The sequence below is a fragment of the Syngnathus scovelli genome, chromosome 13 (genome assembly GCF_024217435.2).
Source record: "Syngnathus scovelli strain Florida chromosome 13, RoL_Ssco_1.2, whole genome shotgun sequence".
Classification (NCBI taxonomy): domain Eukaryota; kingdom Metazoa; phylum Chordata; class Actinopteri; order Syngnathiformes; family Syngnathidae; genus Syngnathus; species Syngnathus scovelli.
The window spans coordinates 11193729-11216057 of NC_090859.1; the positions used below are offsets into that span (position 1 = coordinate 11193729).

The 22329-nt window shown below is 46.3% G+C and overlaps 1 protein-coding gene across 5 annotated transcripts in view; it reads left to right on the forward strand.

The window, feature by feature from the left end:
- LOC125979912 (uncharacterized) overlaps window positions 1-22329 on the forward strand; it is a 182661-nt gene that overhangs the window by 110826 nt on the left and 49506 nt on the right. For all 5 annotated transcript variants that reach the window (XM_068652821.1, XM_049738784.2, XM_049738782.2 and 2 more), the window contains 3 exons: window positions 6346-6402; window positions 12568-12689; window positions 20782-20912. The gene's annotated coding sequence lies outside the window, so the exon portion shown is untranslated. The remainder of the gene's footprint in view (window positions 1-6345; window positions 6403-12567; window positions 12690-20781; window positions 20913-22329) is intronic.

Consider the following 22329-nt stretch of genomic DNA (forward strand, 5'->3'; position numbering starts at 1 on the left):
GGAACCAAGGAGTAAAATTGCTCTTATCTTCTTCCTGTCCCTTTTCCAGAGACGGGGGATGTTTTTGGTGCGAGAGTTAAAGGGAAGTATGAATTTCACGGATGTCAAAGGGCAGGTTCAAAAAAAGAGTTGCGATTCATTTTTATGTGTATATATATATATTTTTTATCTGACAATTGAAATACAGCTGCTGATTTGGTTACATTGCGGCTTGGCAGTTTCAGAGCCGAAAATTGCTTCTTGGCTTTACTTTTTTTATTACAACTACTCAAAATATGTCATTTCAAAATTCAAAGCAGGTAAACATTTATTTTTTCTTGACCAAAAGACGATTAAAAGAAATATCTAAAAAATAAAAAAACGATCCTACAAGATTGTGGAACAGTTTAATTTGTCTTGCACAGAGCAGGAGGCAGCTTGAGTGGATTTTGGCTGCAGCATGCTCGTAAAATCGAGATGCATTTAATGCCGTACCAATAACACAATATCCCATCAAAAAAAGCACAAGCCATACTGTTGCTTTCATTTATTAGATTTTTTTTTTTGGGGGGAGATTGATTTGTCTGAGATTTTGGAGTGGGTGGTTGATCATCTCAGGAGCCAAGAGTGGCCACATCTGTGTGATGAACGCCATCTCGTACTGTAACTGCTAAGCCTCCGTGATTGGATCGAGGAATCCATTACGTTGGGCACTTGACCAGCGTACGACTGCTGTACCAGCTGTACTGCAGAAGTCCAATCAGAAACTTTTGTACGGGAGAAAAATGGGATTCATACACAGATGATCACTTTAAATCTGTGCTACAATAAGATGTCGAATTTTATTTCAGGGCAACAAACGTGATGTTTTGCTCTAAATGAAACACTGTAATATTTGGAAATCCATCCAATGAGGTCATTTACATGTCACAAATTTGCAATGATATTCATTGTAGGCTGTGTTGTGAGTGTCTGATCCCCCTATTGGTGATCTCTGTTGATGGGATTGGATTAGGCTCGATCAGATTAGGGATTGTTTGGCCTAAACATTTAGTATGACGCCACAATCTGGTAATCTACTGGCGCCCTTGGCACAAAAGGTATTCAGTCTCCTTTATTTTTGTCTGATAAAAGTTAAAAACTTGCGGAACTTGTTTGTCCATTTGTTAGCTCGCGGTTTACTTCCTGTTTTCTGTGTCATCGATGAAATACATTCGAAATGGATGGTAGGGCCTTAACGTATTTGAGTTGTGGGTGGGGGGACAATTTTGTCATGATTCAAAACGTAAAGGCAAATAGATTCCTCGAATCAAAGTGAAATAATTAAGGAGAATCATGTATTTTTTGCTTGTCCTTTCGTTTGTTAGCTAACTCGCTATTTCCTGGTTCACACACACTGGCAAATACATTCCGTCATGACTGCAAAAACAAATTTCTCTATTCAATGATAAAATTGGTTTAATTTGGCCATCAATTTGGCTAGCAGGTTACGTCCTTGTTCTTGGAAAAAAAAAAAAAATGGACAGAAGAAAAATAAAAGAAAATACAAAAAACAAAATCCTCTGCGGAAAGAAACAAGCTTGCGGAGCAAATTATTTCTTCATCGGTCTCTTCAACAGACCTGCGTCATCTTTGTCCACAAATTCCAAATACAAATGACATCAAAAACATCAGCAGGCGTCCTTGCCCAGAGTCGTCCTCATCTCTCGGCAGCCAACACTATTTCATCCTTTACGCAAGATGACAGAACACAAGTTAAAATTATAGAAATGTCAATTTTAAGAGTATGATCCAATTTATGGTCTTTGATGGCAAAACTTTACAGGCTGGCCCGCCTCCAGCAGTCTGGCCCGGTCCAAATAGCTTGAAAGCATCTGTAACTTACACACTTGTAAATGAAATGTGTAAGTCGCTGAATTAAAATGGAGCGTGCGGGGTCATGTTTTGCAGCTCGCTCTCCCGTCCGTATACACGGCCAGCACACAAAAAGCGCGCACTTTGAATCAATTCTCGTCTCCGCTATCAATCCATATCTGGATCGTTTGGCCCGGTGATGTGAATAACTCGGCGACGGGCTTAACGGCAACCCAATCCTTTATATATTTCACTAGTGTCAAAATGTCAGAATGAAGTGCTGCCCGCTCGCACTCGGCCAGTTTCTCCTTTCCTTTCCTCTCCTCTCGGAGGAGTGTAGCTCAGGTTTCATTCGTCTGTCGATGGGGCAGACAAGCGAGGGCGAGCCGTTGCCTGGTTTGTCATGCAACGCTGCTATTTTCAGCCAAACTAATTCCCCAGAAGGGCTTTTTCCGCCTTGAATAACGCCCTGACAGCCGAGGTGGCAAAAGTAGTCACACTCTGTATTTAGACAAGAAATAGAAGTCTTAATAATCATCGCCTTTTTCATTTATAGTCCACGAACTTGCCACAATGACTATATTGTGAGGTTTCTGCGGAAAATATCCTTTACATGTGGTAAATTCTGGAACCGGTCTGCTGCTTTGCATTGCGACGTCATGTTAAGATGGGTGACAAGATGGCGCCAGCGCATGTCACTGTCCAGACTGTTTTCTACGGTTTTGAGGATTCTGGAATCTACCAAATAGCAGGCTTGTTTATTTTAAGCCCTTTTTTTTTTAATGATTTTTATTGCCTGTGTTTATAATACCCCAATGTCTCAATTGTTGAAGATACGCTAAGTAAGATTTTCATCACATTTATTTTTTTATTTATTTAAAAAAAATATATATATTTTTTGTATTTCGTTCCTTGCCACCGACACTGACATGGAGCCAGTGGGCGTTCTCATTCCGCGGGAATTAGAGTTGCAGGTGCCTCATTCAAGATGCATCAGCACTCAGGTAACCGGCAAAGTGTAATTAGTTGTGTCCCTTATCCCCGTCAAAGCTGCCGGCTACTTTCTCCCCTTCACCGTAAGCTTTGGCACGAGTGGCGGAGAGGGTCAACGTTTAATAATGAACAGGTCGAGCCGGCTGTAACGGATACGGGCACCTGCTTTATGCATCAGTCAATTACCTAATTAGAACTCTCCCACAGGGGAAAGCTAATACCTCATCCCGGAGTCGGAAGACGAGCCCCTTTCCATGTGAATGGAGGCGCTCGCTAGACTAACAGATACCTGTGTGTGTAGCCGCGGCCCGAGTGTGTGTGCATGCGCTTTTGCGTGTGAGAACAAGAGGGAGGGGGCGCGAGGTAGGCTCGCTGCTCTATTTCTTAGCGCGGATCAGGTACCAAAGGACGCTCATGGGAAATTGGGCTCTATACCAGCGCGATCCAATAACAATCCATGCCGGGCCCAGCTCCTCGCACCCCGTCTCGGCCTGTCGTCATGCGGCCCGGCGAGAGAAAGTGATCCATGGTAAAAGCAAAATGGGGGTTTCCAAAAAAGTCCTTGGGTGATATCAAAATATTCACGCAATAGTTGGCGCCTCGCAGTTCCGAGTGCCCGGGTTTGAATCTCGGCGCTGGGCATCCTGTGTGGACTTTGCACGTACCACGTTCCGAAAATAGACGAGCCGCAAAACCCCCTGCCTGTTTTGCTGAAAGTCATCTTAGGTTCGTTGAAGACTCTGAATTGTTCACCCGTGATTCGAACGAGGACAAGGGAAAAAAAATCGATGAATGGATCCTGTTTAGGCCGAAATGTCTTTCTTATTCTATTAATGAATCAATCATAGGCTTCATGAGTCGAGCCCTCAGTCCTGTACTAAGTATCATTTTTTTTTAAATTGAACCATGATAATGAGTCAAAATACCCCTAAAAATTATATCATCTTTGACTCACAAGGCAAGAAAGGAAATGTTTATCCCCCCCAGATTGAGGTTGTAATGAATGAGACGTTGAATATAGATGGATCATTGTGAACACCGACGGCGAGAAAGCAGGAAAGGGCCGAGCGGATCTCGCAATTCGAGACGGGACCGGTAAATAATACGACGGGACGTTTCTGCATGCGCCCGACACCGCGGCTTAGCTGAAGGTAACGACCAGCTCGGCGATAATCATGGCCACTCATCGGCTATGATTAAGTCACAGATTTTAGCCCCGGGAGGATGGAGGCGGCAAAGGGGTGGGCGAAACTTCACAAAAAGAGAGAGCGGATGAAGGGTTAGCTTTCCGGTGTTAGCCCATACATTGACGTTTAGGCTCCGCCCCTGACTCATGACCTCTGCCCCATTGATCTCCATCATTCAAATGCTGAGCAACTCAGTTACATCCAACAATGCAGCAAAATATTTTTTTTTGTCCCAACATCAACCTACTAAATTCTACAATCGGGCTTCTTAAATGCGATGGGTCAGTACGCTAACGACTGCTGTACTTCCATAAGCTCTGTTCTTAAATCACAAGGTATGAATTAATAATCTTGTTGATCCTCTCTAATTGTTCCCACTGTCTTGGCCTCTACTTGTCGATGAAAAAGCGAGAGCCGCCGCCCACAGTTACCAGAAGTGTAAGACAAGAATGTGGCCTGCCTCAGCGAGAAATCCCAAAGTGCTTGGCGAGTCGTAGCTGCTAATACAGCTAATGCAGTAATGTACGGGCCGAGGCGATTAATGAGAGCGCTCTGCCTCTGACATCTCAGACACCCTAATGTTGCTGCAGCGTCTCTCCGGCCGCGCTTTAATCCATCACTGGCCCCCGTAACCCAATTACGGCCTGACGCTTTACTTTAAGCCCCCCCCGTCCTCCTCCCTATGCTCGGTCCTTCACACACATCTGCAAAAGGGCAAAGAGGCGCACACGCTTTTATATAGATAAGTGGCTTTGAGTGTGATCGGACAAGCGTGTTTCGCCGGAAAGGACATTTGGGCAGGTACGAACACACTGGTGGATGTAATTTGTATGTTACTCTGCCAAAAAAATATGAATTCGGGAGCAGAGTATTGATAGATTTCAGTTTCTAGCCACTTAGCATGTCACGATGCTAACTCTGCCCCTAGTGGTCGTGGTTGCTAGCTTCACTTGCTACATTTGCTGCAAAACTAGATGGCCTCGATTGAAACATTGTCCGACAGTTCGCTGGCGTGCGGGCACTTTGGGCCGGCCTTACCGTCACAATCATTCTAATTAAGCAAGACGCTACGCTAACACGCTTCATTCCCAAAGGGAGAGGCAGCGTTTCACCAGACGTCTCCTGCAACATTTCTGATTGGCCTTGAAGGTGCTGATACTTGACATCAGAACCACGCGGCGCTCCAAGGTCGCCCCGCCGCGACTCCGCTGCCTTTCCCGCTCGCTCGCTCTGCAGCCGTTATGTCACATGCGGAGCGAACCGAGCTGTCAATGGAGAGATCTACGAGCGGGCCTCCTCTAAATCAGGTGCATTGACTCCTTAAGAATTACTGGAGGAGCCTACTTCAATTAGCCACTCCCAACAGCAAATTAACTTAAATGTACCCGCTCAATAAAGTTCGAGACGATCATTTGCATGTCAATGTCGCTTTCCTCCCTCAAGGCCTTTCGCGGACGTTCAGCTGACCCGGGCAAATTCTGCCTAGTAGCCAAAAAGCTAAGTGTCCAAATCCCGGTAATTGCTATATTTTCAGAGGAACTACTGGTTCAGGCTATTTTAGTTACCTCGAAATGGTTCATTCAAAAAAGTATCATGTCATAGAGTGCAATTCCCACTAATTTGTAGTGAGAACATCCTCTTATGCTTCACGACCTTGAACAAACTGTCATTTATGAGCTATTTCTGGTGGGGAATTTTCTGGACACCAAGACACAGTCGCTGATGTGTTATCCTGATTAGAAAAAAAAAAAAAAACACAACGGAACAAATGTTGACCGGAACCGTGGGAACGTTTTGCAATGAATGCTGGAACAGTGGCTCATTCTTATTTTTAAAACAGCCAGCAAGCACTGAGTTCTCATATATCTCCACGTCCTTAAATCACTTGTTTGTTAGTTTGCAGACAAGTCGGGCGCTTCACGAAGATAAATATTACTTATGGACCGATGATGTCATGTAATGTAGGTCTAATTCGATCATCTTAGTTTTGTCAATTCTGGATGATTGTGAGCATACACAGTTGTCGTCGGGCAGACAATTTTTTTCTTTTTTGCTAAAATCCAACTGGAGTGAGTTGGCGAACGATTTTGAGAAAAAAACAATAAATTACACATATATAGGGCTGGATTTGAATTTGATTAATTGTTCAGCTCTAGTGTAGCTTAGGAGACTATTAAGGATCAACAATGAAAAGACTATCATGCTCCTGCAGAACAGGATTATTGCTGTTCCTCTCCAGCGGAAGGCAAATCTCTTTTGTGACGGATTGGGATGATGGCGAGCGTGCCCACCTATCGCTAACCGCACTGTCCCGCCTCTTTCTCTCCCGCAGCCAGCCGAGCAGCCCCCGGGCCTCCTCAGCATCAGATGTCAGCCTCCTGGAGTCAAAGTAAGTCAGACAAACATGTAGACCGGACCTCCGCCGCATGCTCAAGTGCTATAAGTGCCCGGGAGTCGTCTTACAAGAAACACTTATTGCATTTTGTATTGAGCATGATGTTATGAAAAATTAATTTGGCGTTGGGGTGCCTCTGTCTCCATATCCAGTCTGCCTGCGCGTGTGTGCGTATGAACCTCGGAGTGCGCCCGAGCCGCTTTTCGACACGTTTACGTGCAAGTGAGGAAAATGGCGTGCAAATTCGGTCGGAGGCGCTACGACGCATCGTCACATACGGAAAGGACAGCTTGGCATCTCCAGGGACGTCCAAGTGGGATTCCCAGTTGTACTAATGACAATACTTACTGCTCAGACTTCCGTCCATTTAGGGCTCCAATTCCCACTGCTTAGGACACGTATTGACTTCACTATTGGCAAAACACTAGCCAAACAACGAGCCAAGTACAATAATATGCATACACGGGGAAGAAGGAGCAGCTGAGCCAGCAGATTATGATTCTTTTCAATTTAACGTCCCCAAAAAATCCATGGTTTGGAGTTTGAAAAGCAATCTCTTTTTGCATCCCATGCCTCCCCCCCCCCCCGTATTTTTTTTTAAGCAAATAACATTAATTCGACCAACCTGTACTTTTTAAATTGTGCTGGATTATTTCAAGTAGATCAAGGGAAATCCCATTAAAAGGGATTGGGCACAGATACACTCCATTTTGAAATATCTCAAATCTGAATTTTGGTATGGAACAAGATTAGGGGATTTGAACCCCCCCCCCCCCTTTTTTTTTTCTTTTTTTTTACCCAATTTTAATGAACATTTCCGGCCTCAGTTTGCTGTATTCATCGACTGTAGCGAGTCGTGGCAAACAAGATGGCGTTTATCTCATTACCCTTGAGGCATTGGAAGCCAGGAATCAACAACAGGTGCATTCTGCAAGTGGCCGCTTTACTTAAAAGTGTGTGAGATCATTAACGGCAGAGTCGGAGCTGGAAATAATATCACCGTGCCCCTGGGGACTGCTGCTTTTTGACCTCGGAGGGCGAGTGCAACATTGGCACCGACTCATTTGGGTCAAGTAGCGGAGGGAGGGGGATGTGGGGGGGCCCCCGTTTTTGTCGAGATTTAGGTGACCAAAACTATAAATCTTCTCGCTATTCATCTGCTTCAAGTCTTTTCAGTTTGGCTAAAAATAAGCTTCACGCCGCTTGAGACGTTGATGGATGGACTGTGAACTCCTGACCCTATAAAATGTAACAAGAAAGGCTACCGCCGCACAGCATGGCGCAGGTCAGAGGTCGCGATATTGAGTTCACAAACACGGGTTTTCATTCTCGACGCCCACGTGTGCGCCTCTACGCCAAACACTAACTTGCGCGTCATGTTGCCGACAAATGATCATTTATGTATTAAATATATTTATATATTGGGTGGCTTGTCAAGTTATTTTATTTAAGTACCCATTTACGCAAACCCAACAAAAGACGACAGGAGAAATGCGCTTCGTGTTAAAATGAATGAAAATAACGCCCTAGAAAATTAGCTAGCTAGCGGGCTAGCAATAGCGTTCAAATGCTGCAGTTAACATAGTTAACAGTTTGTCAGTCAGCTGTGCTTTAGAGGTTATATGTTACTGTTATCAGCCATTTTGTTGTTTCGTTAACTGTTTCTTGTTTTGACCTAAATAGAATTTCTTGTTTGGAGTTTTAGCACCACCTGCGGCTTTGGTATGCCCCCGAGTGAGCCGTATCTCACCCAAAGTGGTATGATTTTAAAAATAGCCTTCGCTACATCAACGACCCCCTGACAACACAGCGTTTGCCCTCTTACAATAATCTTCATAACATCCTTTCCTCGTATTCCTGCTTAGTTCCACCACAGCGGAGATGGCTTAACCCCCTCGTTCCCACTCATTGACACCCCGAGGGGGAACGCGATAGGTCAATGTCGTGTGAGTTGTTGTAGCGTCTCCCCACCTCGTCTGCCTCCATCCCGCCTCGGGCACGGCGAGAACCGTCGCCTGTCCCTTCTTCACGAGCGTGGGACGGCCACCAATAATAAACATGTTGGCTGTCAGGCGAGAAGACGCCGGGCAAGCTCGCCTCGCCCTGGCGTCGTCTCAGCGTTCGTCTCCGCTGAGGTGTCGGGGCAGGCGAGCGTCAAGGTAGGCCGAGGCTCCGGCAGAGTTTGAATTTGTAATATCAGCCCGAGCAAGTCAAAGCGCTCGGAGGCGAACGGCCAAAGACGGAGTTAGCGCGCGTGTGTGTGTGCGCGTCTTGGCTCTGTGTCTCAATGACTTGGGAAAAGTGAAGGGCCATTTCCATATTTGTATAACTAAGGAAATCTGAATCAGAATCATCTTTATTGGCCAAGTATGTTAAAACACACAAGGAACCTGTCTCTCGTTGTTGGACTCACTCGAGTGCAGTGGTGTATTGAGATACGAGTGCCCTGCCAGGCCACACACGTGTGTGTGTGCGCACGTGTGTGTGTGTGGATATCCACATCTTAACACTATCCAAAATAACATTCCATTTCGTACGATTAAAAAAAATAGCTAATTTCTTACGCTGTCATCAATTATAACAGTACAAGCACGGAGCCGGCGGCGACCGCACACTTCAAAGTCCACCGTCACGCCGAGCCACCGCCGTGCAAAAAAATCAAAACTTTGAAAGGGCGTCACGCCGGTCCCGTGTCATCCCAGCAAACACGTGTCATGTAAAAAGAAAAAAAACAATCACTTGTGCTAGGCGAATGCAAATCTGTAATGGAGACTTACCTCCGAGGCTCACGTGGGTGCTCCTGCGACCAATCGTTGCAGAAAACCATTTTAACCAAACAGTTGAAATGTTTTGCTTTGCGTTTTTTTTTTTTTTGATGGCGCCGCCAATCGAAATTGCTTTTTCACGTGTCACACGAACAATATCTTATTCTAATGCTATCGATTGCGCATCTTCTGCCCCGCTCAGCCTCTCAAGGCCGACCGACATTAGCGCGACTGTTGCTTCCTTGTTCCATCTTTAATTGATGGTGGATATTGCTCCACTCCACCCGGTGCACTCATTGATATGAAAAAAAAACGTGCCTACCAAACGCGTAGGCACGCCGTCGCTACCGTCCGAGGTCGTTATGGCCGCCTTAAGAGGTTATGGATTAAAAAAGAGGATGCGTGTGAGTGCAGCGATGAGACATTAGAAGCTCTTTGCGAGATAATGAAGCAGACAACAGGCTTAAAGCATTGCTACAAAACATTGTGATGCATGGAACAAAAGTGTTACAGGTGCCTTTTTAGAATCGTCAGCCGCATTTGCGTATAGATCTGGACTCGTAAAGTGAGGAGCCAGAACATTCCGTGTGGACAAAACAGCAACGTTCTTTTGTAATAGAGTGAGGAGGGGAAAACTGCGTGTGGGCAGCAGGAGACCTCGTCGACTCCCAAATGTCCCTCGGGCCTCGAGTTTGACATCTGTCAATATTGTGGCCACTGAGTGTAAAGAGTGTCACCTTTGCAGGTCACTAAGTGTTGCGCCAAAATTCCCCATACTGCCAGACATCAGAAATGTCTCGCGTCCATCTGCAATCGCTCAGCCGTGAATCTCTCGCCATCAGCCATCCATCAGCTGTCGGCGGAGACGAGAGGCGAGCGGACAGATGAGCGGCCGCCGTATCGCTCGGGTTTTTATCAGCTTTCAACCCTCAGCCTGCCGATGATTAGAGGGGCCGCGGCGAAGCTTAGCACATGCGGGAGACGTGTGAAAGCCTGACGGGGCCTTCTGAGCCTCCATTGGAATTCTTATTTTATTTTAATTTATTAAAACATACTTCTATATATTTTGAGCATATTTGAACACACAAAAAGTGGTGCGAGATTGCATAAGGATGTAAGTACTGGACTTGAAAAAGTGTGCCGATACTACGACACCGATACCACTTTACCAATCTGATGTATGTGTTCCTAGCAGGTCGAGTTGGAGCTATTTGGAGATAATTTTATACACGTAAATCGCAATGTTGCAGGGGAACACTGTCAAGCTAAATATAAACTAATATTTCCTCACTTTTTTTTTTTAATAAGCTGACATCAGGCAGGCTGCAGGGGCGTTGATCACACACTTCTCGGTTTAATGTGTCATTTTGGCAATGAATGAAATCAGGTCACCTCACATGTTAACAGTGTTAATAAAGGTTGCATGTGTGTGCGTGTGTGTGTCTTGATGATTTTTTTTCCCTTGCGCCACGTTTATGTGTGCGTCTCTTGCTTAAAGGCACGGCTGCAGTAATGATTTACTAAATGTCAAATGAACACTCGTTGTGAGAAAACGCCACACAAGCAGGCGCATTGGCTGGAAGCTCTTTAGCATTTCACGCCCTGATTGTGAGATAGCTTCCTTTTGAGCGGCAAGCGGCGGCATGTCCGCAGAATTAGTGCCCAAGGAATTAAGCGGGCGCTCCCTCAAAGTCGCCGAGGCGACACTTTGAAACGCACGCAGATCTGCAAACATAGCCACCGTTTCCGACATGAGCTTGAGTGGATGTGAATTCCACCGGTCGAGAGCTGCTCTGATTTTTTTTTTTTTTTTGAAGGCAAAAGAGCACAAACCATCTGCGCAATAATAGCTTTTATGAGTTTTTTCCCATCTCGCGTGGTCTCCTGGGTCGGGCATCACTGGCGGCGACAGCCTGAGAGCTTGCCTGTCCCGTCTGCCCGCTCTCAGCCTCATCTGCGGGGTCCGCAGAGACCACCAGGAAGAGGCCTATCGCCGGCGCTCTGGAGCCTTAATCACTTTGCCTTCCTCTCCTTTCGCATCCTCACGGCTGCTATTCGCACTCTGCCCTGACACCATCATTTATTTATCCGCCCCTTTCTCCGGTGTTGTTTTCCATTCGCCGGCATGTTTTTTTCACGACGGCCGAGTGTCTGTGTGCGTGTGTGTGTGTGTGTGTTAAGGACCCATGTGGCACCGGTGGTGATTTCTCAGACACAAAATGGACCAAAGCGCAAACATGCCCAGAAATAGACGATAGAGAGGCAAACAGTTGTCACGCAGCATTGGCTGTTTTCTCGCTCTCCACCTGATTTGACTGCGTTGACCAGCGCCGAGCTATGAATAGTGGACGGACCGGTCCAAAGTGTCATCCAGGACTTTATGTCAATGTGGGTCACTGAGTTTGGCACATGCACTTGGTGTAACAAGGCGGGGGGGGAGTGTGTTGTTTAAGAGAGCTGAGATGCAAGTTGTCTGGCAACTAGTTACAATCTAGAAGTGACAGTGGCTCTCATTCCGCTAACGAGAACGACCTCGAGTCCTTCTTGACACACACAGACAAGAACACACATACACACACTTTGAACGTCACTATGGCCTTACCTGATGCAGACTGACACTGTTGGATAGTTGGCTTGCCTGCTGGACAGCAAGGAATAATTAGAACTGGAGAAATGTCCCATTTTTTTTTTTTATAGTTTATCAAAACGGATCAAATTACAACAACAAAAAATTGCGAATCGTCCCGTTATGGAGATAGAGCCGCCACGTGCACATTATTGCGGCAAAGAATTTCCACCCTCCGCCGGTTTCCGATGAAGCCACAAGCTATTCAAGCTTCATGCAGGTGTTGGGGAACATGTCATGTTCTCACTTCCGTGCATATTTCTCCAGGTGTGAAGTTACCCAAGGTGTAAAAACCAGTGCTGGAATGTGGTTACTTGAGACAACTTCTTAAAGCTGCCTTGAGGAAGAACCTTTTAAAAAAATATTCTGATATGAAGGCCGTTTGGGGGAAAATTGATGACCCCCCTCACTCGCCCCTCCTCCTCCTTACGCCCTGTTTGAAAATACAGTGCCTCGGATTTGTTGTTGAGGGAGGAAGAGCGAGTCCAGGGGTGATAAACCAGCACTCCACCTTTTTCACTGTTCGAGGTGAAAGAAGTCTTGCCAACATGTTTCCCCTGTGGTTGACTCATTTCCCCGCTGCACAAACTCATGGCTGGAGCTCCATATTTGGCTAACCAAAGATTAGATTACTTTACTGATATTTTATTACTTCCGCCACAGGGGTTATTTTCATTGGCCAAGGTTGATCCCTTCAGTCGTTTGTGCGCAACATCCTGTCAACAGTTTTCCATTTGGAAACTGAGACTTTTTTTTTATGATTTGCAGATATTCTTCCAAAGATGTTCCTCTTCAGGTCTCGTGAGAAACGCCACTAAACGAGCTGGAGTGAGAATCATGAGGCGTACACGGAGCAACCATCACATCAGGCTACTCCTCAAAAAATAAAGGTGCCCATTTGGATTCTTTTCACTCACTGCATGCTCGCCAAGGTCCAGCTTATCTGGATTTATGCGAGTTGAATCAGACAGGTGCTCTCGGACGGTGTCGCTTTCCGCCGGTGTGAGCGATCGGGCAATTTATCCAAAACAACTGTTGTATCGCAACATAAGCGCTGCACCAACGTGCGTCGCCGCGTGTGTGTTTGTGCATGTGCGGAGTGTCTCATCTTATGTTTTGCAACGGGGGCTGGAGGTTAGATTTCATCCCGATAGCGGGGGGAGGAGGTGGTGGGGGGGGGCAGCCGTGGAGGAGGGCCAAACATATGTTCCGAGGGCCGGGAACAAAAGCACTGACACGTTAGCCTTTTCACGGAGATGACCTTTCCGCCGCTCCCGATCTCAGACTCGCCGCCTGCCGCTGTCCTTTTGTCTGCCAGCTCGCCTCGGGCCCGGCTCTAGCCCAGCGCTAGAATTTCTCCTCATCTCCCCCAAATCTCCCTTGACTAAATGTCAGCATTACATATTTCTGCGCTCACACACAGGGATTTAATTAGCACAGCAGCGTCTATGCATGTAATGTATTTGGTTATATTAATAGGTGAGTCTGAGCATTAAGGGGCTAATGAATATGCATTAGCGTGAGTCCTAAATTTTTTTCGACCGCAGATTGGTGAGAAAATGAGCGGGGGGAGGCTGGACCGCACAAAGAATTACTACACTTGACACATCGGCTAATGTGCAAATGTAGGTGCAAAGATGACACACGGGGTCGTGTTAAATTCCCGAGGCTCAGGTCACGTCGTCACGAACGCGGGTATTTTTAAGAAGGTACCTTTTCCCTCCACGTTTCGGCTTTATGTCTGCACGCAAGCTGTGTTTTAGGTCACTGAAAATGTTGTTTACCCGTCGAGGCGTGGAGAACAACTCAACAGTCAAACACTTCCGATGATGTTTACAACATGCTAAAGATGCTAACAATGTGAGCTGTATAGCTGGTTTTACATCTGCCCTCAAATAAGGCCCAATATTTAAAAGCTTTTTTTGCCAAGCATTATTTTTTTCCAAAAATACAACATTAACCAGGCAGGTTAGTATTATGTCACCATTTAAATTGATACAGTGTGTTGCAGTCTTGAACCGGCCTGAGAACAATAGAGTTACTTGTGTCTTATTTTTATTCGACACATGACGGTTTCATCGATTAGCTAATGCTAACGCTACTACTGCTTCTGCGGCAAAAACAAAACATGTTAATATAAACAGCTGTGTCAGTGGACGTGAACAAGGGACCATTGTTTGTTTCTGTTTGCGGAAAATGTTCATTTAAATAACCACAGGCACGCTCTATTGTTCTTAGCCCGAGAGTCTAAGGGAAGGAGGAGTGGGAGGGGCTGATGTTAATTAGGGAACAATGATTTAATAATTCACGCTTGTCTACACTGCCCACTGACACTGTTCTCAGCACCCCGACTTGACGGCATTAAACAAATCTACATAAAGAAAAAAAAAAAAAACTTCACACTCATGTGGCAATACATAACACCAGTGAAACAAAGACTTAGCTATAGACATCTAGCGGTGATGCTAACAGATATGGGGCACCGCAGTATGATGGTGTGTGAAGCGGCGTCAAATCACACTGTCAAGACGGGCCCTTCCTCTCCCTCGCGTACTCCGAGAGGCTGGCACTTACCCAGTCGTCCACGGGCGCACGCCGCAGACTGGTTCGGAACTGGTTCCCTCACTCGGGGCTAGCCCGGGACCGAAGCCCGCGTCGCCTCTAATTAGGGGAGGCGCCCAGGCACGGGCATAACGAGCTGATGAATAATTAGAATTGGAGGAAATTGTGCAGCCAGGGTGGCAAATCTGGAGGGACAAGTGCTGAAAACAAGGCAAGCGGCATTAAGTCTACAGTCAGTCAAATCTGTGAACTTGGCCAGCGGCGTTAACACTCGGCCTGTGTGAAGAGGAATAAAGCTCCGGCGCTGGTGGCTGGCCAAGGCCACGCTCGCACCCCCGGGGCCGATTAAAAGAAACAAATAGGAAAGCGGCTGATAAATGAATCCATAAATTGCCGGCGATGAATACGAATCCTACCGCGTCATGCGATAGCAGCGGATCGTCTGCGGAAGGCGACACGACGTTCGGGTTTTCTGAGGCGGCGTGTCAGAATCGGGAAGAATGATTGATAGACGTGTTTGGCTGCGGAAGATGTTCTTGCTTCCAGCACTCACGCAGAGAGCACGGCTGCATCCCGCACTTTGCGCAGCAACAGTCTGATTGATGAGGGCGAGCTAACATGACGAGTAACTGGAACTCATTTTGTTGCACTGAGACGTCGAAATCAGGTGTCGTGGCATCGTCACACATAGGAAGTCCGCATTGCTAACGTTTACGGCGCTAGCTAGGGCTAATTTTCTGGTCCCTGTGACCCTTTTTGGGAGGATTTAAGTTCCTGAGGTGTCTAAATGTGTGGCGAGTGCAGAAACAAAGTTGAAAGGTCAGCGTTTTGATTGACACAGTTGTAGTCGGCCTTTTCCTCAGACAAATGTTCTTCTCATTAGCATAGGCGGGGCGGGGGGGGGGGGGGGGGTCAGGCTGGCGTGAGAGGTTGGTTAGAGGATGGGGGTGAAAAATAGTCCGCGGGCGAGTGACGAGGACGACCAAAGGGGTGAATCCAAGGACTGGCCATCCCCCCCCGAAGTGACGATTCCCCCTGACAGCCAAAATGGCCGCCCGGCGTTAATTAGTGCTGGCCTTCCCCAGTCACCAAGGTTGTTGAGCACCGTGGGTCATTTAACACTCTTGCCTGCTTTGCGCCTGCTCTTTTCTCTGCCAGCTGTGCCACTTTGTCCGGCCGAGTGGAATGGCGCCGGGTGACGATGATGCCGGGGCATTAGACGTGTGACTTTCATGTTTTCACCTCATGCTCGCTGACCTGTTTGTTTTGTCATGTGCTGCCGGTACGTGCGAATGGCGGGGGGGTCGTCGCTCGTCCAAATGACTTCAATGCTCATTTGATGCTGTAATAACGGCTGAGGTTTTCTTTCATCCGAGTTTTGCCCTTGATGACACATATGAGAGGATTTCAGTCGGCGAATAATCAGTCGCGACTCAGATGAGAGGGAACTTGTGCGCGCAAGGTTATATGAATGTGATAAACACACCATGAAATTGTATTTAGTTTAAAATGTTGAGAGAAAATCAATAAAGCTTCAGTTGTATAACAGCTAAGATGTTACTTAAAACATTCCCCAAGATTTTTTTATGATTAGCCGTGAAACTGATTTATTTCCTCTGCGTTGACCAGCGTGCCAGAAAGTGTTCCAAAATTGAAATCTTCAGCTCCCTTTGACATTCCTCCACACATTTCTGCATGTATCACAATTTCCAGAAGCTTTCCCAAGAGTATTTTTTCCCCAATCGCGGCAAGTCGCATGACTTGTTTATATCCAAAACATGTGTTTAAAATAATAAGCGGCCGTTGTGCATTGTGAAGCAGAAAACAGGAGCAAATCATGCAACTGCAAATGCGACCGTTTTTTTATTTTTTTGCAATCTTCCAACTCATTTGAACGCAGTGCCGCCGCATCTTCATCATCCTGATGTCAATATGGTCTCGGACGCCGGCGGACGGGAGGTCAAAGCTCGTTAGGTGCACCTATTAGCGCGTTTAGAGAAAAGCGTGCCTCGCCGCTGATGGCTTTTAACCACGAAAGGTTGTGTGTGCTTTTTTTTTTTTTTTTTTCTTCAGTTTCCGTGTGGCACGTCATATCATTAGCCGCGAAAGGAGGAGCGCGCGGTGTCTCAGCATCCCGGCTTTCCGTCCCCTTTCCACATACATTAGTGTCTCCATGTCACATTTCATGTGTAGCGGAAGGGGAAACGCGTTGGTTCCCCGGCCGAATGTGGGCTAAGGGGAAAAAGTCGGGCCTTGGGCAATGCGAGCAAAGGAGAGTTGTGGCATTAATGGTGATGAGTAGTGATCACAGACTCTGGTCATTAGACTAATAGGACTGTATTCAAATTAGCCCGGGATGTTGTTCTTTTCTCCTCCCCCCCATCCTCCCGTTATTGTCATGCATTGAAAATCACATCTTCCCATGCAAGCTCATCTCCCTTCATTGTCTTAACAAAAAGACTAATTAAATGAAGCGTTCCTTCCTAATTAATAATTATTTTCCCCCTGTCAAGCGGAAGAATATGTTTCGTACCTCGATACCTCCTCATTATTTGACATCTTGTGTTGTTCGCGACGAGCCTTTTAATAGTGAGGATGATGACATTGATGACATCATTAGGAAATGACTAATAGTAGAAAAATAACGAGAGATAATCAAATGCAGTCGCAGAGGCCCAAATTGCTGCAGCATCTTATTTTGCGATGTCTTTGATCGATTTGGAAAATGATTACAACCGACATTACAGCCGATTTAGCATCAGATATAAAATATCTGCCCATCAGATTTGAGTAGTCTGCTATTTATTTATCTCCTCGAACCTCTAATCCAAAATAAAGATTTTGACTTTGCAAAAATGAAGAATTGGAACATCAAATTGACTTGAAGGGCAACAGGTGCATGTTCAGGTTGGATATTAAATGTTATGTGAGCTTATATATTAAATGACGCAAGATATATTATTTTCTGTAAAGAAAAAATTCAACCATGGGAATCGAACCCCAAAATTGAAATTGCGACGTCAATATAGATCCTACAGCAGGAGTTTTTTTTTTCAACAGCGATCCAGAAAGTTCATCTTTCCAACGCGGCCCCACAGCGGCAACATTTTCCAAGTGATGGTTATCCTCTCTGCAATGCCATCAGGTCGCGTTAGATCTTAGAATGCCACACGCGGCTCCGGTTACTGCAGGTAAAAGCAGCGTAAAGGTCTCGCCGCTCCGTCCGTGTTTACCCCGAGCTCGGCGCGCTCCTTCCGTGATGACGGCCGACAGGACGGCGAGCGTCGGCGTTGATCAACGCGTCGGCGCTGCGGGCGTGCCCTCGCCCCATTCCACCCGCTCGGGCCACGCCTCTGGCCCCGGTGTGATTTTACGGCTTGACAGTGACCCTGCCAGGGATGAGCTAGTACTCTAGTGCTCCCTGGAAATGTCCAAGGGGTGTTGGAGGGGAAAGGGGGGGGCTTCTGCGTAGGCCAGTTGCTGGGGGTCACTTTATATTGTGCCTCGTTGGTCCATGTGGTGACCTTGCAGGCCGCTCGGCCCGCCGGGGAGTGCAAGGGAAGGGGAAGCGGAGGGTCACGATCCCCGCGGTGCACGTGTTGGACGCAGATGCTAACGCGGCCTGACGAGGGTCTATTGGAAACATATTCTCCGGGCCCTCGCCACTTTAGCCCCCTTTTTTCTGTTGCCTTTTTTTTTCATGCTCCCCTCTCTGACCCGATGGAGCCGAGCAGCGATCGCTGACCTTTTCCCTGACACTGAATTGTTCTGCCCGGCACCATAGGATCACTGTTTACGCACCCCGGGCGAGAGCCTTGGGGAGAAAAGCATGCTGCCTACACCGCATAAGCATAAACACACACACAAGTTTTGTCCAATTGAGCGTCTCTTTTAGTCTGTTTGAGTTCTTTGTTTCTGCAAATTGTTATTATGCAAGGTTGCCCAGGAGACGGGTGTACAGAAATGTCTGAATACATCATCGACAATGTCTTATTGTGGTCAAGCTAAGGCGAAATTTTGTGATATTTTCACCATTCATGTTCTGGATGTCCGTCCTTCTGGCTCAAAATGTTGCCAGTTTGTTTTTTTGCACCAGGGCGTCTCCGGCAAAAAGACAATGTTTGAAGACGTTAGCGCTCAAAGGGTCTTTGGTGGAAGTGGGCGCACGAAGAAGAGCCAACGCCGCCGTCCTGTAATCTCCCATCTGGAACGTGTAAATCATGACTCTGTATACGCTCAACTCTGCAGCCCCTGACAGATTTATACAGCACAAGCTTGTGTTTCTTAGGCTCTAGAGGCAAAGAAAATGTAAACTTTTTGAAACAGTTTATCACGGTGACTCGCTTGGTTTCAAAGGGTCGGGATCATAAACACTTTGGGCGAGAAGTCCTGTTTGTTTTCCGGGGGTTTGAGATTCAGCCCTTACGACAACAGACACAAAAGTAAAAATTATTTTAATAGATAAGCTTAAAAACAAATGATAGCGTTGCCTTGACTTGACTTTTGACCCGACAAAACTTTATCAAGATTTGAGTCGGTGAGGTTTTTTTCAACCAAAGAACTGCCAAAGACACGTGCCATTAGCATCCTTTGAGCAAAACATAAAAAAATATGTTGCCGGACAATATAACTTTATCTAATTAGTGCCGCACTGATGAGCTGGGAAAGGAGTCGAGCTGTTATGAACTCCACTTGAATTCTCAGTAGGATATGCTTGGATTAACTTTGGAGGCTAACTTTGGAGGCTTTTGCCACATATTACGCCGCGCGGGCGGTCAAATTGTCTTTTAACTGCTACTACTGACTCTTAAATGTAGCTCTCTTTTTCCTGGAAGTCGTCGGCTCTTCTTCTGTCTCTTATTTTTTGTTCCGTCTCTGTACGGCCCATTTGTCGGTGACCGCCGCTTTACAAGACAGCAGCTGCCACTTCTCTATAGAAACCACGAGGCAAGCTGGAATTAGTTCACACGCCTTTCAATTACTCCTTGGCCGCCTCTTCGCCACGTTCGAGGTCGGCCACTTTAAACGGCGCTGGTGTCGTGTTGTGTTCTGCATCAGAGTCTGCGCGGCTTGAACGTCGGCGGCAGGGGAGCTGACATGGAACACGAAGGTTAAGTGACAGGCGGGGCACAATAAGGTCAGCATCGGAGCGTCGCCCTTCCAGACCTCTCAGGAACAGAGCGGCAGGAAAAGGCCCAGTCAACTGCTTGCAGATGTGTCTGGACGCATGCTTCACCGGAAAACACGAGGCAGGCGCCGCTCTCTGATGGTACCGCCGGTCACTTCTAATCTGCATCTGGCTGACAAGGGAGACATGCAACACTCCAGTCAGGAGTCACGCGTGTGTGTGTGTATGTGTGCGCACGCGTGTGTGTGCGTAATCTCAGCCACCCGACTCGATTGGACCTTGACAGGATATTTTGACTAATCTCCTGATAGCTGGCATCTTTGCTTCAGCTTGAGGAGTTCATGCACCCAGGGAGGTCATAAACATCCTCGGCCATCAACTTTGATTTGGTTCACTTTTCTATACCTTTTATTAGTTGAATGAGGTTCGGTTTCTGGTGTGGTTTGCACAAAAGTGACCTTTCGGGGGTTATTTGTACACATGGAAAACACCATCAAGTGGCTAACACGTAGCATTTCTATGGCAGCGTTTAAACAACACATTTTCAGACAATATAATAAAGCTCACAGGTATATATTTTTATGACTACTACTTATTTAGTCACTTATTTGTGAAACTCTTCTTTGTTTGCATCTGTATGACTGTAGGCGTCCCAATAAAAATGGCGTATCCCTACCTCTCGGTAGTTGAATAAATAAACACCCCGGCCACTTTATGAGGAAATACAAGCTTGTAAGTTGAGTCGGCAGTGTTGCTGAAGCGAGTCACTTTAGACAGCAGCTGACTTGATGTTTTAATTAGTATGATGCTGTGAGATGTTGCAAATTTATTATTATTTATAATTATTCATATTGTTATTACCTTCAAATTTAGCCTAAAAAGTTAATCATTGCAATGTAGTATAATGCTATTTTTAAATAGCAAAGGCAGCACTTTGGAAAATTGAAGAAAAAAAATGAACGTACCTGCTTTGTATCACAAACCCGAAAAATACATTTAAAATGAGCTGTTTGAAAACACTCCACACTGTTATGCTACTTTTACAAACGTAAAGAGCAGCCCAGACTTGAAATGAGATTCAGGGAGTAATGGCTTAACGAACTTCACAGTCAACTCAATTGAGGGCCAGCCTGCGTGTGTCTCATTTGCGTTATTATATTTACTAATAACTGCAGGAGATGGGCACATTTGCCGTCTCTGTTCTCTCAATGTAATTTAAGACTTTTTTTTAAAAGACAAACGGAAGTCAAGTTTTAACGCAAACTAATTTGTGTGTGTTTTTTTCCCCCCAGCCCTGCTGTGTCCTTTAACGGCTTATTACGGTGTGCCATTCAGCAGCTCCCAAAGCTACGTCATCAACTTGTTTGTTGCCCCCTTCAGAAGTGCACGAGGTGTCACCAAGGAGGAGAGAAAGCGAGACAAGGCAAGTGATGCGAGTGTTTGTGAAAGGCGGAGGAAGCGCGATTGTGCTGCCTTTGCTATCTGTGTGCACACACACACGCACACACAATTACACACACCGTTTGTGGATGGTGTGCAAGTGAAATGCCGCACAGAGACACATAGCTGCTTCACCATTTCTTGAAAAACGAGATGTCGAAGAAAGCCCAAAAATGTAGAGTGTGCATAATATTGTACAAAAGCGTATCCCCACTTCACTAAAAAAAAAAAAGCACCCCTCAAAAAGGTGGGAATGTTGGAATAATCTTTTCAGTCAGTGAATTAAATATTGACATTTCATCTGTGAAAATCCAGTCTACTATCTACTAATAAATAAATAAATAAATAAATAAATAAATAAATAAATAAATGGATAAATAAATAAATAAATGGATGGATAAATAAATAAATAACCAATTTTTTTAAACATTACTATTTTTATGAGGTACCGCCCCAATTCTTTGTTTTCATTGAATAAGAAAATAATATTTCATTGTGACTTTTTTCTTGTAAAAAGAAATAGTAAAACTCTGACTTTTTTCTTTGTACTCCTATTTTCCCTTTTTTTCCCTCCCTGCATTACCTTTACACATCTTGAGACTCCTTCAGCAAGAATGTGCAGAAAAAGGGAATATCTTTCAATATGTTCATTCCCCCTGTCATCGTCTCAATTTTTTCCGCCATTCCAGGTCTTGTTTTCGTCCGATTGTGTGCACCTATTGATTGACAAGTGGCTCCAGAGCCACTCAGGCCTCTTAAAATACCAGGCCGGGGCTTCGGGTTTCAGGCCCCGGCCTCGGGCCCCGCTATTGTCTACGTCTGCGAGGCTGGCTCCATCCCAGCCCAGCCCGGCCCGGCCCGGCCCAGCCCAGTCAGCCCCCCATTCAGCCTGCCCGCTCTCGGTGGGGCTGACAGGGTGTCAACACTGACAAGAACATGGCAGTCGGGAAGAGAGAGACAGGTAGACGGCACACAGGCCCAGGCGCCTTGGATGGCAGGTCATCTCAAGGGTCTTGCCTTTCTAGTGCTCCTCACTCATCTTTGCGTCCCCTTCGGTGTCGGCGTTGTCTTCCTGCCCGCTCGCCGTTTCACAAGTTCCCCGGGTGGGCGGCGGCGGAGGGGGGGTTGTTTACTGACACCGCGGCGACTGTCACTCATAGAGCGTGAATGGGCCAGAGCTCACGTTTCTCGCGAGGTGAATGGCGCATGCAATCGAATCTCCCGTACCTTCCGCCAATTTCATGCAATGGATGCTCTGCGGTTACACCGCCGGCTTTGTGTCGGCGGCTTATTATGTACAGTTTAGTTATTACGATGGCGTCCGTAGATCCGGGATCACACCCTCGCGCCTCTTTCATGTGGGGCTTAGCGTCGCGTCTCGTCTGCCCCTACCTGACATT